This window comes from Hippopotamus amphibius, chromosome 1 (genome assembly GCF_030028045.1).
Source record: "Hippopotamus amphibius kiboko isolate mHipAmp2 chromosome 1, mHipAmp2.hap2, whole genome shotgun sequence".
Classification (NCBI taxonomy): domain Eukaryota; kingdom Metazoa; phylum Chordata; class Mammalia; order Artiodactyla; family Hippopotamidae; genus Hippopotamus; species Hippopotamus amphibius.
In genome coordinates, this window is record NC_080186.1 from 708,395 (window position 1) to 724,664 (window position 16,270).

Here is a 16,270-nt window from a genome sequence, read left to right on the forward strand (position 1 = left end):
TGGTGTACCTCAAAAACTGGTACAAGAGTGTAAAGCAATTATATTCCAATAAAAAAAATGCTCTTTAATAGCATATTTTAGTCACATACTTAACATAAAACATGGATCATCTACAGCTTTAAGCCAAAAGGTAGAGTAAGTGTATCTGAATTTTAATGCTTTTAGTTTCAGTATCCTGTAGCGTTCTACCTTTGTCCCAAAGAATGAAACCCATGTAACTGCTTGTTTACTTGCCAAAGCAGGCACTATTTTGAGCTCTTAAGAGAATATTCAAAACAAAAAATGTCATCCTTTTTCTCTAGGCCTTTTGAGAAACTTGACCAAAACTATAAATTATTCATGGTTCCTGTTGAACAGTGGTGTTTTTCTGTGTTACTACTGTCTAGAGAACAAACCAAATGAAAACTGTGTAATAAGAACACAGTCTTGAAATACACTTATTAGCAATCAGGAACCCTGAGACAACAGGTCTGTTTTGTTTTTTCTTTTTTAATAAATTTATTTACTTATTTATTGGTTGCAATGGGTCTTCATTGCTGTGTGTGGGCTTTCTCCAGTTGTGGTGAGCAAGAGCTTCTCTCCATTGTGGTGCGTGGGTTCCTCACTGCGGTGGCCTCTCTTGTTGAAGAGCATAGGCTCTACGTGCTCAGGCTTCAGGAGTTGCAGCACATGGGCTCAGTAGTTGTGGCACACGGGCTTAGTGGCTCTGCGGCATGTGGAATCTTCCCCCACCAGGGATGGAACCCATGTCCCCTACACTGGCAGGCAGATTCTTAACCACTGTGCCACCTAGGAAGTCCCTCTTTGTTTCTTAATATTGAATTTTAATAGTTCTTTACTTATTCTGGACACAAGTCACCTAGAAGACATGTGATCTGCTAATATCTTCTGCCAGCCTGTGGCTTGTCTTTTCATTCTCTTAGCAGTGTCTTTGAAGGAGCAGATACTTTTATTTTTTATTTCTTTAAATTTATTATTTATTTATTTATTTTTGGCTGCACTGCGTCTTCGTTACTGCACATGGGCTTTCTCTAGCTGCAGCGAGCAGAGGCTACTCTTCGTTGCCAGGTGCGGGCTTCTCAGTGTGGTGGCTTCTCTTGTTGCAGAGGACGGGCTCCAGGCGCTCGGACTTCAGTAGCTGCAGCACGTGGGCTCAGCAGTTGTGGCTCAAGGGCTCTAGAGTGCAGGCTCAGTAGTTGTGCCACACAGGCTTAGTTGCTCTGCAGCATATGGGATCTTCCCAGACCAGGGATTGAACCCATGTTCCCTGAATTGGCAGGCAGATTTTTAACCACTGGACCACCAGGAAAGTCCCAGGAACAGACATTTTTAAAACTGATGAAGTCCAATTTATAAATGTTCTCTTTAAGAGACTGTGTCTTTGACATCATTAAGAAATTCTTGCCTAACCCAAAGTTGCAACGATTTTGTTTTCTTTTAGAGGTTTTCTAGTGTTAGGTTTTGTCTGTGATTCACTTTGAGTTCATTTTTGTCTATGGTGTCAAGTTCACCTTTTGTATATGGACACCTAACTGTTCAAGAACCTAATTCATTCAGTTTAGTTCTGCTTTTTAATCTAAAATTGTTTCAACTTACAAAGAGTTGTAAGAATTACACAAAAGGGACTTCCTGATGGTCCAATGGTTAGAATCTGCCTTCCAATGCAGGGGACACAGGTTAGATCCCTGGTTGGGGAACTAAGATCCCACGTGCTGTGCTGCAACTCCTGAGCCTGTGAGCCACAACTAGAGAGAAGCCTACATGTGGCAACGAAGACCCCATGTGCCGCAACTAAGATCCAACACAGCCTAAAATAAATTAATTTTTAAAAAAAGAATACAAAGAACTGGATACCCTTGCCCAGATTCACCCCTCACCCTGTGACACGTTTACTTTATCACCCCCACTTCATGCAAACATACTGGAATTTTTTTCTGATCTGTGTGGCCTCACCTTTAACTGTACCACCTGCTGGTATTCCAACTAAGATTTGATTTGCAAAAGGGGCTCTCCTGCTTCCTACGGAAAGAAGCTGGAGAAACACGGCTCTTGTCCAGAAGGTGCACCGTCACTTCTAGGACCTCAGCCCTCATGCTGAACACTGGATGAAACCTTCAAAGAAAAAACCCTTCTCTGGATCAACTTGTTCTGAAAACCAACTTTGGGCTTGAAAAAAAAGAAACCCTGAAGAAATTTAAATACTGTACTTTAAAAACTGATAAGAATCACATCAAAATTACCTGAATTCAGAAGTGCTTCTGGTCTGCTCTCCAAAACATGTAAATCGTCTGCAACAGAGAAAAGGCTGTGTTTGCACTGATTCAGGTTGTGGAGCACAATATTCCGCACATTTGTTTTTAAAAAGCACGTAATTCCACCCCTTCCCTATCACCATTTCTTGCCCCCAAATCACTTTACTTAGTACTTTGTATTAACTTAGTGTTAAGTTTTTCAGTGTGAAAAAGAAGAAATCTGACCTCAATTTCTTTTTTAAAAAATTCTTAGAAATGCCTCAGGGAAAATACCTTGAATTAAACTGAAAAGTATCAGGGAAAGGGGTGTTTAGAATCCTGTTACTAAAAACTTACAGTGACAACAACAAGAGAAAAGAACATTGCAATTCAAGAAGCTTCTAAGAGTAACCTCCCCCAGACTTCCCCATCTGGCCCGCAGAGGCGCTCGCGTGAATGTCACAGAAGCCACAGGCTGACTGTCCCTACGGGCAGGCAAGTCCACCTGGCACATCTCTAGCCCATCCCTCCGGCCCACTCCAGCTGCGACAGGCCATCCAAAGCCATGGCCCTGGTGTCCAGGGCGCCAGAGCAGCAGAGGCAGCAACAAGCCTCTGGACCTGCCTCTCACCATACTGCAGCCAGCATGAAAATATACTTAATTCTAGATTTCGTCTGAAATACCTGTTCTTTTCCAGAAGCAAAGTTTCAATACACTTAAAGATGTTCTGGTCCTCTCTCCAAAATACACTCTATGTGAAAAGGCCACTTTCGGACGTTTCACAGCTCACCTGCTGCCTACTGATGAATTCGCTATCTACCATGTTTACAAACTCAAGTGCATGCCTCTAATCTGGGGGCCAGGGGAGGCATCCACAAGCTGAAAATCCCCCAGCTGAACTGTGAATTCTAAGGTATTTATTTATAACAAAATAGTTTCATTTTCGAATTATGCTGCTTATGTTATAAGCAAGCACGTACTTTTCTGGCAGTAAAAGTGGGCATGGAAGAAAAACAGTTTGGTGGTTCCTCAAAAAGTTAAACACAGACTCACCATACAACCCAGCAATTCTACTCGTAGGTATACACCCAAAAGAACTGAGAACAGGTATTCGATACATGTACACGTATGTTCACAGCAGCACTAGTCACCACTGCCAAAGGGTGGCAACAGCCCAAACGGCCATCAACAGACGAATGGATAAACAAAACACGGCACATCCAGACGATGGACGCCTACTCGTCCATAAAAAGCAGCGAAGCACTGACACACGTCCAGCACGGGTGATCCTTGAAAACATCACACCACGTGAAGCCAGACACAAAAGGTCACATACTGTCTGATTCTGTGTATGTGAAATATCCACCGAGGCACAATGCAGTGGTTACCAAGGGCTCTGTGCGCAATGAACAACTGCTCGATGGACACAGGATTCCTTCTGGGGTGACAAAAATGTTCTGGAATTAGGGAGAGGTAGTGGTTGCACACAACACTGTTAATTACTAAAGTGCTACTGAACTGTTCACCTTAAAATGGTTCTATTACAGGAATTTTACCCTCAGGGTCGGGGGAGGAAGAAGTGCTGGTAAAGGTACTTGAGAAAACAAAACCCAACCAGCAGGTGTGGAAGAAGCTGGAGACAGGGCAAAGTGCAGCTCGCCCCCACGAATCCTCTGAGCAGAGCCTCGAGGGGTACGCGCCCAGGCCTTCATCCAGCCACCCAATTTAAACGCGGGGAATCCCAGTCTTGGCACAACTGACATTTTAGGTGGGCTTGTTCTCTGTGGTGGGGGTTGTCCCGTCTCCTATAGGATATTCACCAGCCGGCTGGCCTCAGCATCCCCTCCCCCAGCTGTGACAACCCCAAATTTCCAGACACCACCAGATGTCCCACAGCCCCAGGCGAGAGCCACTCCTTTAAGGTGACGGTCACCATCATCCGATCTCCAAAAGTAATAAGTCCTTTCAGGTATTTTCCAAATCAAGAGACAGGTAAAAACAGTCAGAAAATGTATCACCATTTGCTCTAATTCAAAGCCCCAGACTGCCCTGTGGCTCAAGGCATGAAACAAAGTTCAAGTTCCCTATCCTTCGGAAGAGAAAACAGAGAACCAACTCCCAGAGAGCACCTGCCCTCCAGCTCACAGAGGATGCTGAAGGTCGCCAAACCACTCTGCCTGATGCAGGTGCAGAGCCGTCTGGACCCGCTTCTGGTGAAAACTAAGACCCAAGTAGGGGTCCTCTCCTGACGGCTCAGCCCGCACAGCCCAGCACAGAGAACAAGATCACGGCCTCAGACAGCAGCACACAGCCACGTGATCCTAAACCAGGAGGACCCTTTTACAGAAAATCAGAAAACTAGGGATTTTAAAAACCAAAGCCTCCATCTTACAAAGCTACCACACCTACCAGAGGCAAAAGGTACAGCGGCAAGTGAGACGCAGCTTCAGACCCCTCAGGGCTGAGCACACTAGGCCGCCAGGCCTGGCCGGCGGCTCTCCAGGGCCCACAGGGGAGGGGCAGCGCGTGGCCAGGCAGGCAGGCAGCAGGCAGGCAGGCGACTCAGAGGCCCAGCCATGAGGGGTGCTGCTGTGGAGTGGAAGGAAAGGGTGGCAGGAGTACATGCTGGGTTTTTCTCTATTTAATCTTCTTGGAAAGCAACCCAGTTAGAAAGAGAAGCTGGAGGAAGATACAAACAAAAAATTCAAGAAAAAAGTTCAACCGTTTGCAGACCAATTTTTAGTCACATTTTAAACATATAAAATAAATATGTAAAAATTCAAATCATAGATTCAACAGTGTAAATACAACTGTATCATCAATTTTATGACCAACCCAAACGTTTTTAATAAAGAAGTCCTCGCCCGACTGGACACTGCTCTTCGACCACGTTCCACGGGCCGGCGGCAGCGCCCTGGAAAGAGGGCCTGAGGCCTGCCCCCCGCCCTCCGGTCCCCCGCGGCCGGGCCCGCCTGTGCGGACCCGCGCAGCACGGAGCTCCCGGACCCCGGGACGGAGGGGCCGGGACCGGACAGCCGCACACCCCTCCCTTCCCAGCACGCTCCGGGCTGCCTCTGGCCACACCCCACACGCTGGTCTTTGAAGTCTACCCAATTCTTTGGCTTCATTTTAAGGGATTTACGGGCCAAATCCCCTGACTAGCCACTCACTCAGCAAACAGACTTCCACGCCTATGACGTGAGATGGTGCGCCAGACCCTGAAAACACGCCAACAAAACAGGCGTGTGAGCCGCCTGCTCGGCCTCACAGTCCCGCGGGGAGAGCACAAGAAACTATCCCGTGAGGCAGAGGGGCAGGCGGAGACAGGGGCTGTACCAACACAAACTAAACTCACAGAAACCAAGATGGGCTTGTGTCCACAGACCTGCAGCTATAAAATAGGGAAGACATGCTGCGTGACAGGAAGCGCAAGGAACGTGGTCAGTAATACTGCAACAGCTTCTGCGTGGGGACACAGGGTTACCAGACTCACCGTGGGATCCGTTCCTGACGTACGCAAACGGTACCCCGCTACCTACCGCACCTGAAACGAACGTAATATTGTACATCGACTTCCTTCAGTTGGGGAAAAAAGGCTACTTTCACACAGGCTTGTGTGACACAGGCAAAGTCCAGGAAACACACGCACAGGCCAGGACTCCAAGGTTGAGGGGGGAGAGAGCTAAAGCAGGGCGTGCAGCTGACCCCTGCTCTGGGGGCCAGAGGGAAAGGCATGTAAGCCTCACATGCCCCGCCTCCCAGTGCAGAGCAGAGAGGCACTGCACGAGGGCTGGGCTGGACGCTCAGCCACCGCCTGGGGACAGAACCACCTTGCCTCCCTCCGCCCAGGTGCTCAAGAGCCAGGGCGGTTCTGCTCCCAGGGCTGCATCAGGCTGATATCCTTAGAGCCCGTTTCCAAAGATGGAATTATTATATGTCAAAGATCAGGCACTTTAAGGCTCTTGATAACATCGACTGAGCCTGTGTTCTGACTCAGTATAGTTATTAATTCAGCAATATTAAACATCTCTGTGATGAACTTCCTTGTACACACTTATTCTAGTACACCGTGAGATTTTAAGTGTCAAATACTAGTATCTGTGTGAGTATTGTTATTTCAATATTTTTCAAAATCTAAACACTGAACGCTCTTAAGACACAGCTAGAGAACTCCTTCACTGGCGACACTGACATTTCAATCCAGCAAAGATACACCTGTTGGCAAAGATTCCTTCTACATCCACAGAACCACACACGTGGGCCCCGTTACTAACCTGCAATTCAGAGACCCCCAAGCCCGGCCAGAAGGGACGTGAGGGCATTCACGAGTCTTCATCCAGCTCAGTGTGGACAGCCACACATTCTATCACACGCTTCCCGGTGTCTGATTCTACGTCCCACACTGTGCATGTGTGATACACGCACCACCTCATCCTTCTCAACCCTGAAAAAGGCTGAATTCTACAACACATGCAGTCCCAAGAGTTTTGCATAAATGACTAGGGGCTTGTAAGAGACAAAGTAAACGTCTCAGCTCTGAATAATTTTCTAGTACAAAACGGTTCTGAAGAGGCAGAATGTGAAATGATCACGTAAAGGAGGGCCCCTGGCCAAATTCAGGAATAAGTCTGAGGGTAACAAGCAACAATAAACAGAACATATCTTACTGAAGACAAATGAACACACGAGTACACAATAACCCTGCAATAACAGGTAAAGAAAACAGAAAGAGACAGGAAGAAAGGTAAAGCTCTTCTTTTCTGGGGACTACAAATAAATGCAGAAGGAATGAGAGACTCGGGCCTCTCAAGCAGCTGCAGACACAGGCAGAGATGACCCACCTACAGGTGCTGAAATTCGGGGGTGAAAGTATGTGAAGTTACAAGATTCTCACAGATGACTTCTTAGTTGTAACAAGGAAAAAGCTACAGTTAAGAAATCTAGTGACAGCACTTTAATCAAGTGACTAAGTGTAGTATCACCAGTAACGGAACCAACCAAGATCAGCACCGCACGCTATGATGAAACCAGAAGTACAGGTCACCTATGGGGCATTTTTGCTGCAAGTATTTTGCCTGCATCCAATCAGGAGGAAACAATTTATAAAAATCCAGAACCAGGGGAAGGGGCGGCAGCTGCCCTGTCGGGCCGCGAAGGTGGCAAGAAGAAGCCCCTGAAGCAGCCCAAGAAGCAAGCCAAGGAGATGGATGAGATAAGGCATTCAAGCAGAAACAGAAGGAGGAGCAAAAAAAGCAAAGGTGCGGGGAAAGGCCCCCTGGCCACAGGTGGAATTAAGAAATCTGGCAAAAAGTAAGCTGTTCCCTATGCCTGAGGCAATGATGATCCTTAACTCCATTCCTGTTTAAACATCTGGATTCCCTGCCATAACATCTGTTGCCACCTACAGCTAGAATGAAGTGTTGTGTTGAAACCTATCGTACATTTAAGAATAAACTTTTGTAAAAAAAAAAAAAAAAAAAACAAAAAAAAAAAATCCAGAACCAGAGACATTACACGTAATTGACCTGAACTCTTCAAAAGTGTCAATGTTATGACAAAAAGGTGGGAAGACTGCTAAAGATGTGACCCTCAGGAGACACTATAACAAAACGTGCAACATGTGAGCTTGATTAAACCCTGAATTTGAAAAAGGGCATGAAGACACTCTGAAGAAAACTGAAGAAGTTACTTGGATTAGGCACTACTGAATCAATGTTAAGGTTTTGGGGTATAATGAGCTACTGCGGATACATAAAAGAACATCCCTGTTCTTGGGACAGGCTGGAGTTGTAAAGAATAAAGTATCATGACACCTACAAGGATCAAATGGTTCACCAAAAAAGAACAGAAAGAAAGAAAATGTTACAAATTATCAAATCTTGGTGAAAGGTACAGAATGTTCACTGACCTATTCTTTCAACTTTCTGGAGCTTCAAAAGTTATTCAAAATTAAAAGCTGGGAGAGGGAATTACTATTGCCAACAAAGGGCAAATACAGATTTTAAAAATATGCCCTTTGGACTTCCCTGGTGGCACAGTGGTTAAGAATCTGCCTGCCAATGTAGGGGGACACAGGTTTGATCCCTGGTCAGGGAAGATCCCACATGCCGTGGAGCAACTAAGCCTGTGTGCCACTGAGCCTGCACTCTAGAGCCCTCAAGCCACAACTACTGAGCCTCAGTGCAGCAACTACTGAAGCCCGTGTGCCTAGAGCCTGTGCTCTGCAACAAGAAAAGCCGCTGCAACAAAGAGTAGTCCCTGCTCACCACAACTAGAGAAAGCCCATGTGAAGCAGCGAAGACCCAACACAGCCAATAAATAAACAAATTTATTAAAAAACACCCTTGCAGTGATCAAACAAAAGATGGGATGACTTGAAGATAAAGAAAAAATAACGTATTTTATAACTATTTTTTTTACTTTTCCACTGACCAATACAGTAAGAAAAAGTTTCTTCAGTAGCTGGAACACTTGGCACAATAATATGCTCATGAGTTAATGACTCAATGCATTTTGATCTTTAAAAGTATACTTTTTAAAAAGGAATATTTAACTTTAAATTTTTCATATTTAATTTTCTTCATTTTAACAGTGTGTTATTTTATGTTTTGTTTAGTTTCAGCTACGCCGGGTGTTCGCTGCAGCACACGGGGTCTCCCGGGCGCTCTGCTGTGGCAGATGGGCTCGACTGCCCCCTGGCATGTGGGATCTTAGTTCCCCGATCAGGGAGCAAACCCACGTCCTCTGCACCGGAAGGCGGATTCTTAGCCACTACACCACCAGGGAAGTCCCTTAACAGCGTTCTGAGTGTTACTCTTCTCAGGCTGGCTAGAGATTTATCAATTTGATTTTTTCAAAGGACCAATTTTCAGTTTCATTGATTTTTTCTACTGTGTTTCTGTTTTCAATTTCACAAAATTCTGCTCTTATCGTCATTATTTTCTTCCTTCTGCTTGTTTTGAAACCAATGTGCTCTTCTTTTAGTTTCTTAAGCTAGAAGCCTGGCTTGGTGAGACTTTTTTTGTTTTCTGTAGTAGGCACTTAATTCTACAGATTCCCCTATAAGCACTGCTTTCACTATGCCCCACAAATGTTGATATGTTTTGTTTTCACTTTCATTCAAATTAAAATATTTTCAAGTTTCCCTTATGATGTCATCTCTAATTTTCAAATATTTGGGGACTTTCCAGACAGTGTTCTGTTCCTGGTCTCTAATTTAACTCCACTGCAATCACAGCTACTGTAAAGCCCCTGACAGCTCCAACTGCTGGGTCCTTCCCAAGTCTGCTTCCATTGATTTAACGCTTAACAACAGATCACTTTTTTTTTGTATCGCATATAATTTTTCACTGTGTACCAGAGAAGAATAACGGAAACCAAAGCAAACAGCATCTATGCCTACGGACAGGACACCCCTCCTGTCAACAGTATGGAAAGGTAGGTCAATCTACATTTTAGCTGAGTTGCACGTGGGTCTTGTAACCCTCAGCGCACCACGGGCTTCAGATTTCTTCAACGGCAAACTGCCTTCCCCTTCATGACACTACAACATTCTTCTCAAACATTACTGGCCGAGGAAGAAACAGACCCTCTCAAACCCACAGCAAGCCAGAAGCGAGGCAGAAAAGCAAGCCATTCAACTTCTGCTCAAAATTCAGACTCATGAAGATAAAAACAAATGTGCAGGCTCTCTCGGTCTGAAGACAAGCCTTCACTTTATTTTGGCAGAAAAAAAAAAATCAACATACTGCAATAGAAGATATAAGGATTCTCCCAAAGTTAATGTTCTGTCCCCCACAGTACACACGGGCCTTGGCGGAGAATACACCTCGCCCCACAGCCACAGAGGCTCCGTTCACTCCGTTTCCCAGACAGCTGGGGCTCTGCCTTGCTTCCCCGTGTGTGTCCAGGGGTTCCGTAATGAACACCTTCAGGTGCTGCGGTGCCTGCTCTGTACAAAGCTCTGACTTGCCCGCAGAACACTGCCAGGCACGTTCCCAGCATCCCAGCATGCAGTGACTTCTTACAGTGACATATCAAGAATCTCATGTCAGCACCATCTCCTTCTCAAGTATTGTGAAAATCAAAGAACATACTGGGCTGCAGTCCCCCCATCACAGTATGGGGCGAACCAGCTCTGTATGCAGGTGCGCCGGGGCAGGAGAGGCGCACGGGAGCACCTGCAACACTCCCCCCTGACAGTTCTGGCGAGCCCAAGCTGCTGAATAATACATCTCTAACCACGTTCAGTTGTGTTTTAAATTATCTTGTATTTTCTTATGTTCATTAAAAGCTTAAAAAAGCACACACACCTCACTGTGGTTTCCATATGTGACAGTAAATCTTTGGGGGAAAAGTTATAAGGAAAACTAAACTACTTATTTTTTGCACAAGGGTGGTTAACTATACAATATGACCTGCAAAGAGCTCCAACTTTCTCCCAACTTAGGTTTGCCTCGGAGAATAGCTCAAATTTTGCAATAAAAAAAGTAACTTTACCATCAAGCACAGTAGTAACTACTGAACATTTGACATGTTTCTGGAGGAAGAACTATGGAAATATAGCCAGGAATACATCAATATGGAAAAATGAATAAAAACAGCAATATGCTCAGAGCACTTTAAATTCAACACAGAGGGGTTTCCCTGATGGCGCAGTGGTTATGAATCCACCTGCCAGTGCAGGGGGCACGGGTTCGATCCCTGGTCCGGGAAGATCCCACGTGCTGCAGAGCAACGAAGCCCGCGCGCCACAACTACTGAGCCTGTGCTCTACAGCCCGCAAGCCACAGCTAGTGAGCCTGAGTACCACAACTACCGGAGCCCATGCACCTAGAGCCTGTGCTCCGCAACAAGAGAAGCCACCGCACTGAGAAGCCTGCTCACCACAACAAAGAGTAGCCCCCGCTCGCCGCAACTAGAGAAAGCCCGTGCACAGCAATGAAGACCCAACGCAACCAATAAAAAATAAACATTTTAAAAATTCAATACAGAAATAAGGAGGCAAAACGACACCCCCTCTTTACAGCGTTGATAACCAATCTCCTCCTAGAGCTACCTGTTTCCAGACTGAAGAGACACACCAAGGGCCCAGCGTAATGGATGAAGAGACACTGATATCAAGACACATCACAGTTCAGAACACCAGAAGCAAAAGCAAGATCTTAAAATTTCCAGATGGAAAAAACTGGTGATCCACAAAGGATCAAGAATCAACAGCATCTGATTTCCCAACAGCAACACTAGAAACTGGGAGAAAACGGAGTGGTATGATGTCTTGAGCTAATTCCAAACAAGAATTATACACTCAAAATTATCAAGCTTAAGGTTAGAATAAAGACATACAAAGTCTAGGAAGCTACTAGGGGATATTTTCCCCTAAAAGGGGAAAAAAATGAGGAAGACATCACACCTGGAGCTCAGAAGATCCACAGGAGACACGGTTTCCTTCTCTGTCCTTTTCTGGACCCTCGATTCAGTGGTTAACACACTCTTTCATACAGCAGTGATATTCTGACACAGTGGCCATCCCAGAAGGTCTGAGCCCCACAGCAATCACATGTGTATCAGGCACTGCTCTGAGCCCTGTGCCTACTGCTCCTCTAAGGCCCACGCAATCGAATGAGGAGCCTTGAGTGCACCCATCATGTTACGGATAACAGAGCTAACATAGTCTAAGCCCCAAACTAGATTTCAAACATACATCTGGAAAAAAGATATAGGTCGAATTACTGTTAGTACTTTCACACACATTATCTGATTAATTCCTCAGTAACCCGACGAGTACATACTGTTACCATCATTCCTTGCCACTTCAATTCTATAAAATTACAGAAAAGATACCTAAGGCAAAGAAAGGTCAGGAATGCGCTCAGTCGTACAGAGAGCAAGAGGCAGAGCCAGCATCACACCCAGCAGTTGGACTCAAGCCCAGGGGCTTACATTGACAGTAAACTCACTCAGCTTAAAACAGAAAGTCTGTGTACATTTCTTAAAAATAAAGAAAATCAGATACAAAAATTACATTTGTCCCTTTGCTCAGACTGTTCTTTGCCCTCTCTTCCCCTCAGCCAGGAAACATCACTCAATCTTAAAGACAGAGCTTTAGTCAACCTTCTGGACTGCCCTCCTCCCCAGCTACCCAGGGCCCCCATCTCTGACCCACTGCCATGCTTCCATCCTGCTAGGCTGTGGGCCAGGATGGTGCCTGGCCTTCATCACTGCGTTGGACACTTTGCTTTGGAGGGGAGAGGTCAGCTTACAGACCATCTTTTCTTTTCTTTATTTATTTGGTTGCACCAGGTCTTAGTTGCGGGAGGCAGCCTCCATATTTGCGGCTCGCCTGCTCCTTGGTTGTGGCCAGCAGGCTCCTTAGTTGCAGCCAGCCGGCTCCTTAGTTGCAGCTCATTGGCTCCTTAGTTGTGGCATGTGAACTCTTAGTTGCGGCATGCAGGTGAGACCTAGTTTCCTGACCAGGGATCAAACCCCGGCCCCCTGCATTAGGAGCTCAGAGTCTTAACCACTGGACCACCAGGGAAGTCCCAACAGACCCCCTTTACTAAGAGCTGCCCCCACTGTTCCTCCTCCAAACCCTGGTCTTCAGGTGGCCCCCTGGCTCCCATTCACCCCAGTCAGAGCTGACCACACCAAGGGCAGGTACCCAGTTCAAGTCAGACCAAACAAACTGTATTCCCCAATAATGTGGAAACTGTGACTGCAAATGGGGTGGGCTCTCCAGGTCAGGAAGTGGGACATGAACTTGAGGGCTGTGGCAGGCCAGCCTCTACAGCGTGGACTGAGTAGAAGGAAGAGCAACACAGAGGGGCACACTCCCCACTGTTCCTGTCCCTTCCCAGGGTCGCTGCATTCCAGTCTTATAATTCTTCTTGTTTTTTCTTAATGTGGAGCTTCAGTTGGTTTGTTGCTTGCAGTCAAATCACTCTAACAAAACTAGCTGTATACCATACCCTACACCAGCACCAAGCATCCACTCCCCAAGTGCTTGCAGACAAGCCCGCGACCACCTCACTTTACGGCTTCACCAACAGTCTCTGTGAGAGGACCCCCAATTCCCACCTGTCTTATCTTCCAAGACTGAACCCTTAGCCTCCAGTTACACTCCCTGTGCCTCCCATCCGGGTGACGGCAACAACAGACTCTCAGCCCCCCTAGCACTTGACCTGTACTAGCAACACCTGGCACACCAATCACTTCCTCCTTCTTGAACACTGGGTGAGGGGACACCCTTCTTTCGTTGTCCCCATCTCCTTGCTATGCCCTTTCCTGCCTGCACCCCAACCCCTAGACTCCCAGCAGTGCCGTACTCTACGGGCTCAATCCCCTATCACAGTAACAGGCCTTCCTTTCCAAACCCAAGGACGGTCGACTCACCACCCTCTTCGGGCACGGAAAATCCCCTGCCCCCAAGCTGCCACTCAGGCCTACCCATCCCCCTTCCCCCACTCTTGGGCTCCACTCCCGCTGCGCAGGCCTCCTTCTAGCTTGCAATCTTTGCCTAACTTGCTGTTAACCTGCTCCCCCACCTTCTACATCACTGCCGGATTTATCTTTCTGAAGGACAGCTCTGACATCTGACTCCTCCGCTCAGGTCTTCAAATGTTCCTCCTACGGAAAAAAATCAAAGGTTTTAGGCTAGCCTAATTGAAAGCCCTTGTATCTTCCATACTTCGAGGTACCCTCCCCCAGGATTTTGACTCATTACGTCTAAGGACAGCAAAATACATGTACACGTGCTCCGGGTCAACATGGGGCTCTTCGCCAGATGTGGACCAAGATCCTGACCATTATTAGTCCCGTACAAGGACATCCAAGAAAAATTAATGTATTCTTGCCTTGAAGAGTTAGAGACAAATTAAAAAAATATATTTCCCCACAGTCAAGAAAAAGGACACGCTTCCAAAACTCACAAGCTGAAGACATGAGCATCTTACTTCCTGTAAAAATTGCAAAACAGAAGGCACTCTGAATTGAAGTGTTTCTGTAACTCATTTTCTTTTTTTTTTAATTAATTTATTTCTTTGGCTGCGCTGGGTCTTAGCTGCGGCACACAGGCCACGCGGGCTCCACAGCACAGGCTCAGCGGCTGTGGCGCGCGGGCTTCGTTGCCCCGTGGCACGTGGGATCTTAGCTCCCCAGCCAGGGATCGAACCTGCATCCTCTGCACTGGAAGGTGGATTCTTAACCACTGGATGGCCGGGAAAGCCCTTGTAACTCATATTCTACAGCGTTTGTGATTTATGCCGGGAACTGGAAAGAAGCAAGGGTAACAGAGACTCTGACCACTTCGACCACTCAGAAGCCGGCAGTGCTCTTCGCTGTGGCGCTCAGCTGACGTCTGTATTTAGAAAAGCATCTTGTGAGCCTATCCTGGTGCCACGTACTAGCTTAGGCCAGGTGAAAGCAAGCGGGGTGTTCAGAGGCATACCTGGTTTTCCTGCACTTCGGCGATACCCTGTTTTTCACAAACTGAACAGCTGTGGCAGCCCCGTGGGTGAGCAAGGCCATCAGTACCAGTTTCCCACCAGCACTTGTCACTGTGCGTCTCTGTGCCACGTGTTGGTAATGCTTGAAAAACTGCACACTGCTTCATTACATCTATTATGGTGATCAGTGATCTCTGAGGTTACTATCATGACCCACTCAAGGATCAAACAATGGTTAGCATTCTTTAACAATCAAATATTTTAAATTTAAGGTCTGTATAGTTTTTTAGACATAATGCTACCACACACTTAGTAGACTACAGTATAAACATAACTTTTATATACACTGGGAAAAAACCAAAAAAGTCATGTAACTTGTTTTATTGCAATACTCGTTTTATTGTGGTAGCAGAACCGAACCTGCAGTATCCCCAAAGTAAGCCTGTACTTCCAGTTTGAAAACATAGACCCATACTACACAACAGTACCAAAACAGAGTGAAAGGTTTAAATGGTTTATAAAACATTTAACAATAAATGGTTTTGATATATGGGCTCACATCTACGAGCCTTCATTCGTGCACGTAACACGCCTCTGTCTCGTGCCAGGCCCTGAAGCAGGGGCTCCACACACTGACTCGTTCCTGCCACTCAAGTTTCTCACCTGCTTAAGTGAAACACTGATAAACCTGCTACTTCTTATCTCTGGATGTGAGAGGAGTTGACAAATTAACTTTGTCTTCTCCATTCCTGGATTTTTACTCCAATTGCTATCCCTTTTTTAAATGAAACCTTGTTGGTACAAAAAACCTCAGTCATCAAAAAAGGGGGGAGAAGGGGACCACAGCAAAGAAGTGGAAACACAGCAAAGAAGCAGGCATCAAAAATCTGTGTGGGGCAGATGCAGAGAACAAACATATGGACAACCAAGTGGGGAAAGCAGGGAGGGTTGCGGGGGGAATGAAATGGGAGATTGGGCTACCAAACTGTACACCCTAAATATATGCAGTTAATTGTAAAAAATAAAAAAAATAAAAAGTTAAAAAAAAGTTTCAAGAAAAATCATGCATAATCCTACTTTTCAGACAGAATTGCTGTTAATAATTTAGTCATTTCCTTCCAGACTTTCTACACATGTAATGATATGTGTTTTTTACACACATAAGATCTTCCTATCTTCAGCTTTTCTGTAACCTGTTTTCCTCATAGGAACTTATGCAATTTCTTCAAAGAATTGAGGCAGGAGATAGATGGGCCCCCTCAGGGTAAGCAATTGGAGATTTCTCCCCTATGGACCAATACTCCAAGACAAGACTAGCAGGACAACTGAGAGAGGTGGCTGGGCCCTGCCCAGAGAGAAGATAACAGACCACATATTTCTCACTCTCGAAGTCAAGGAAACCCTCCCAGCCAGAAAGCTCCTTGGAGGCTGAAAAGGGAGGGCGCACCACCCCACAGTACGTGATGTCAGCTACCCACAGGCCTCTTCACTAGACTCCATCTTGGCTACGAGATGCGTGTGCACACATGGGGGGACCCTGAGATGCACCAAACACAGACTCTGAACCAGGCAACGCAAGATGACTGGTCAAGGGA

General features: G+C 46.1%; 1 protein-coding gene across 5 annotated transcripts in view; it reads right to left on the reverse strand.

Moving 5' to 3' along the window:
* GNB1 (G protein subunit beta 1) overlaps window positions 1-16,270 on the reverse strand; it is a 78,525-nt gene that overhangs the window by 34,378 nt on the left and 27,877 nt on the right. For 2 of the 5 annotated variants that reach the window (XM_057750130.1, XM_057750123.1), the window contains exon 2: window positions 2,241-2,288. The exons of 1 other annotated variant lie outside the window; for it this stretch is intronic. The gene's annotated coding sequence lies outside the window, so the exon portion shown is untranslated. Of the gene's footprint in view, window positions 1-1,953; window positions 2,113-2,240; window positions 2,289-13,775; window positions 13,858-16,270 lie in introns of all 5 variants that reach the window. 2 more of the 5 variants (XM_057750145.1, XM_057750137.1) reach the window with 2 other exon arrangements.